The sequence below is a fragment of the Peromyscus californicus genome, unplaced genomic scaffold, assembly GCF_007827085.1.
Source record: "Peromyscus californicus insignis strain IS unplaced genomic scaffold, ASM782708v3 Scaffold_18__1_contigs__length_77618521, whole genome shotgun sequence".
Lineage (NCBI taxonomy): Eukaryota > Metazoa > Chordata > Mammalia > Rodentia > Cricetidae > Peromyscus > Peromyscus californicus.
Window position 1 is genome coordinate 41,644,303 of NW_026294480.1, and position 5,170 is coordinate 41,649,472.

General features: G+C 43.8%; 1 non-coding gene across 1 annotated transcript; it reads left to right on the forward strand.

Moving 5' to 3' along the window:
* The first annotated feature begins 2,451 nt into the window (after positions 1-2,451).
* LOC128113869 (U6 spliceosomal RNA) lies at positions 2,452-2,557 on the forward strand. Its single transcript, XR_008219679.1, has one exon. It is a non-coding gene; the product is annotated as a U6 spliceosomal RNA (small nuclear RNA).
* The last annotated feature ends 2,613 nt before the right edge of the window (positions 2,558-5,170 follow it).

Below are 5,170 nucleotides of genomic sequence, written 5' to 3' on the forward strand. Positions count from 1 at the left end.
CTCTTTGGAACTGCCTCCAAACGTTCAGTAGGATGACCCCAGCTGCTCGCTCATGTCTCTTGATATTTCTAAGCACACTTCTTTCCTGCAGTTAAAAGAAGGATTTTGGAAAAACTGAATGCTTTCAGCTGGAAGGTAGTATTCCCAAATCTTTGGAAGATTATTAAATAAAACACACTCTTGGGGGTTAGAGGTAATTTCCAACTGGTTTGGCTAGTTAAAGTGGCATCCATGTATCCACTGGAAAATATGGAAAATGTCTTAGACTTGGAAAAATTTTATACAATACTTTACTTTAAAAATTTACCTGAGGATATATAAAACATTACTAAGATTTGTCACTGGAGAGTAGAATGTGGAAAATGTGAAAGAGATTTTCACTATATATCTTCTTATATAGTTAATAATAGTGACAACTAATAGTTATTTGAGTTTGACTATGTATCATTTCCCTTACTACATTTATCATTTACCATTCACTATAACCTTACATAAGTACTACCATGCCAATTCGTCAGTTAGCTGTAACGTTAAGATTGACTCACACAGCGTGGTTCAGTAGCTAGCATGAGAAACCATTCCATTGGCAGAAAGACTACAGAGGAGAGAAAATGAAGAAATACCGAGGTCTGATAGTTCTGTATGTTTGCTCTACCCTCATCAATGTGATGAGTCATCTTTAAGCACGCTCTCCTCATGGCTCCAGAAGGTTGCTGTGGTACATGCATCAGTGGCAGCATCCAGCCTTCTCTAGCCACTGTGTTTTTTTTTTTTCCCCGTAGAAACCTTCTAGCTCCCCCAACCCCACCCCACCCCTCATCACAGCCCACACAATTGTTTCACATGCTCTACCTAGCACAGCCATCAGAAGAAAGGAGCCTCCAGGGTTGGCTTTCAGGCTGATCAAGGATCTTGCGAAGCGTTTAGAGAAAGCAAGCTGAGAGCTAGAAAACGTTGGTTGGGGTTGTGAGAGCAATCCTGAGTCAGAGGGAAAACGGTTTCCAGCCCCCTCCCAGTTAAGGCTATCAATGTAAAGTATGTCTAAGGAATGTGTAGTAATAGGCATCAAGATTGCTCTGGGCTTCCTCAAGGAGCTCAGAGTCCTAAGTGGGCTAGGGAAAGTCAGCAGTTGGATGGCCGCCTGCTACACTGTATTACTTACGTTTGCAGGTGGGGACACAGGTGAGATGGAGGTCCAGGAGACTGCTCAAAGTCACACAGACCTAGGCTTTTACTCATATGATAAACAGGCCCAGCTACACCATGGGTACTGTCAATCTCTCTACTTTCAGTCTCTCTCTGTCTCTGTATCTCTCTCTGTCTCTGTCTCAGTACATATCACTTTCTTAGTTACTAAAATAAATAAAGGTTGGTTGTTCCATGTCTATGGATACTGTCTGGAGGGCTCGGTTAGTTCTAACCACAATTTCTCCACTCTGAGAGCTTGGGAACACGACTTAACCCCATGGACTTCGTCTTCCTGACCACTAAGATGGAAGGGCTCAACCAAATAAGCTCTGAGATCCTGTCCTGCCCTAAAATTCTATTAGTGTATGGCTCACATATGAAACATAATTAGCAGTGGAGAATTTGCGAACACCTCAGAAATATAAATCCTGGTGTTCTCCATGAAAAGCCAGTCAATTTTTTTTTAGAGACAAGAATGGCTCTATTTATAAAATGCTCCAGCTTGTTGGCTACGGGTCCAGATGGTGGTATGCAACTTCACCATCGGGGGCTTGGCCCCTGATATTCTGGGTGACTTGCCCATCCTCTCTCCTCTGCGACTGTCTGTTCCAAGGACTCATCTCTTCCTAACTGAATAGGCCAAGGAGCCACCTGCCACTGGCAGTGAGATGGCAGATGTGTCTGGAAGCTTCCAGAGCCCTGGTTTCTTCATCCTGGGAGGAATGACAGGCCAAGTGACCAAGTGAAATAGCATCTGTCTAGGAAATCTGCCCTCCACAGTAAATGCATCCCACTCACTTGTCTACAATCGTTGTCCAACAGAGGTCAGCTTCTCACACTGCTTCTGGAGACAGTTCTACCCATCCCATGCTACTGTGAAACGCCACAGGCAGAAGGAGACAAAGCTGTAATGGCTGAGCTAGGGGCGTGTGTGTGTGTGTGTGTGTGTGTGTGTGTGTGTGTGTGTGTGTATGTGATTTTCCTTTTATTTCTAGAATACCAGGGAGAGATTTAGACAAGAAGAGTGATAGGTTTTGTTCAGAGCTAAGTGAGAATTTGAAATCAAAGTATTAGATGTCTCTAAGGCAATGTTGACACTTGCTGGAGAACTTGCATCTTAAAATGTTTGCAAACGTTATGATTAGACAAATAAATGTTCTCTAGCCTCTTACCACGAGTCTTATGAAAGTTGAAGGTGTTAATTCATCAGAACTATGATTTAATTCAGCTAGGTGTGAAAAAAAATCATAAGATTAAATAGCCGTGCTCATTTGACAGCACATAGACTAAAATTGGACCGATACGGAGAAGATTAGCATGGCCCCTGCGCAAGGATGACACGCAAATTCGTGAAGCGTTCCATATTTAAAAAAAATAGCCAATAGCAGATAATGAAATGCTAGACATATAGAAAATGTGTTGCATTTATTTGCTCCTTTATGTCAATGGCAGAGGAAGCAGGCACATATCCTAGGAGGGGCAGAAGAAAATGATGCATCTTTGTTCACTCTGACGGATATTGTTGTCATAGGAGAGATGAGGATTGCCCATGAGAAGGACGTTTTTTAAGAACGTGTAATAAAAACATTAGCAGCCCATAATAAAATTAGCACTGAAAATGCAGTGTGAGGAGTCAGTTCTCTCTCTGCACAAAAGGGCTGGGCTCCTGGGATGATTCTGGTGGCCTCGGATGGATAAGAGCTGCGGATGAGGCTTCCAGCTCCTCCGAGACTCTTTCACACTACACCTGTATCAATTCACCAAGTGTTCTGCCAGGAGATACAAGCAAGCATGCTTTTAGATGAAGTCATCAAAGTAATTGCTTTGATTTGCACTTTTCTTCCTAATACGAGCCAAAGACAAAAATTCTTCAGGTAATAGAAGATATAAAATATGTACCACATTTTCATCATGTTGCACGATTCTGCCCAGACTCAGGATCAGAGCATTTTGGAAGCCATGCCCCATGGCAGATGCAAAGTCCTCCTTTACTCCAACAGGAATAGACCTTCGAAGACTCTGAGGAGGCAGCTACCTGCCAGGAAGCCCTTTGGGATTGCAGAAACGCGGGAGCTCATCTCTCTCTCTACAGCATGGGAAATAGCGCGGTTGCCTCTCACCAATGCTGCTGGGAAGAGCCTGACTTTGGCAACCTTAGATCACTCAGGCTTTGTCTCAGCTCCTCTCAGAATAGCTTTTCCCTGGGAGATTCACAACAAATGTGGGCAACAAAGAAGTAAAGTGAACATCGCTGGATGCCTCAAAGGAAGACACTTTAAAAGATGCTAAAATTAGGGTTTTCTTATTAGTCACACTCAGTGGAGTCTGTCATTTCTGCTTTGTGAACACTTTGGTGCAGTTTGGTGTGTCTCTGGGTTTGGAGTAGTTAGGATTCGAGTCCCAGCCTTGCTTACAGTGAGCAGGCAGTTTAGTTTAGCTTTTTTGACCTTGGTTTCCCTCATCTGTGAAATTCAAGGATCTGGCCAGATGATCTTTGATTCCATGAAAAATGAACTTTGGAAGCACGTGTCCACCTTCTCCAGTTACCAGCTGTTCCTGTGCCACTGGGCCACCCAGCATCAGCTGTTGAAATGTTTTAGGCTGAAAGGGAAGCATTCCGAAACAGGACAAGGACACCTGGTGTTGAAACCTGGAGAGGGTCAGCTCTCTAAAGCCAGAGCCAACCTTTGCTTTTTTCTCCTGCCCCTGTGAAAGCAGGAGATCACTGCATGAGACACATATGAAATTAGCAATATGTTGACTCTCAGCTTTGCGTCAGTCCATCAGCCTTTCAGGACATGTCTCCTGGTTTGGGTAGCAGGCGATTCTGACTTTTCTACATGCCACCCAAGACCTTGGGAAACTGGTGACATTTTAGCAGGCCCTTGCACTCGGCCAAATTCTTCCATGCTACGTTTTCTAATCTACTTCATCTTCCTCACTCAACACTAGTACAGATTTCACCCGGTGAAAGTTGGACTGTCCAGACTGCCCAAGGGCCTGCTACCCTGGCTCACATTGACTCATGGGAAGTGACCTGGAGAGGCGTGTGAGTGGTTGAAATCATGGCTCATATTTGCCATCATTACTTCTGTACTCACGGGACAGTAATCCATCTTCCAGTTGATATGGCTTCCCAAAGTGAGACTGGTATGTATGCACATACACGTGCGTGTTCGTGTGTACATGTGCATATCATTACCTCGAGCAGTGCTTCTCAGATATTAGCATGTTGGCAATAATACTACGCACTTCATTTAAGCATGCTGTTGGCCCCCATCCTCAGTTTCTGATTCTGTACACGTAGGGTGGATCCTAAGGATTAGTATTTTCACCAGGGCCTTGGGTGATGTTGACGCTGCTGCCCTGGGCCACTCTCACCCAGAATCCCCTGCTTCTGGTGCAGTAAGTACTATAGTCAAGCAATGCAGAATTTGAGTTCAGTTTTGTGCTCAGAAACATGGAGATGGTTTTTCAATCTGAGAGCCATGGCTGAGGTCCAAGTAGAGGATGATTATTAAGAAATTAGTGCTCCAGTCACTCATTTATATTATTCTACTGTATCTTATGATGGGTCTATCATTTATCTCTAATGCATTTACAGTTATTAACCAGACTGACCTTACGGTGAAGTAACTATGCCCGAGCTGTGATTTGAGGTCGCTAAAACGATTGTGTGTGTGTGTGTGTGTGTGTGTGTGTGTGTGTGTGTGTGTGTATGTGTGTATTAAAAATAGCTGGAGAAATGGCTCAGTGGTTAAGAGCACTGGCTGCTCTTTCAGAGGACCCGGGTTCAATTCCCAGCACCCACAGGGCAGCTCACAACTGTCTGTAACTCCAGTTCTAGGGGATCTGACACCAATTGACACAAAATAAAATTAAATTAATTATAAAAACACTATATGTATGTATGTATGTATATAAAATCTAGGTTATGTCTTGAGCTACCAGCCCCTCTGGGCTTGCTGCTCCTATGAAGAGG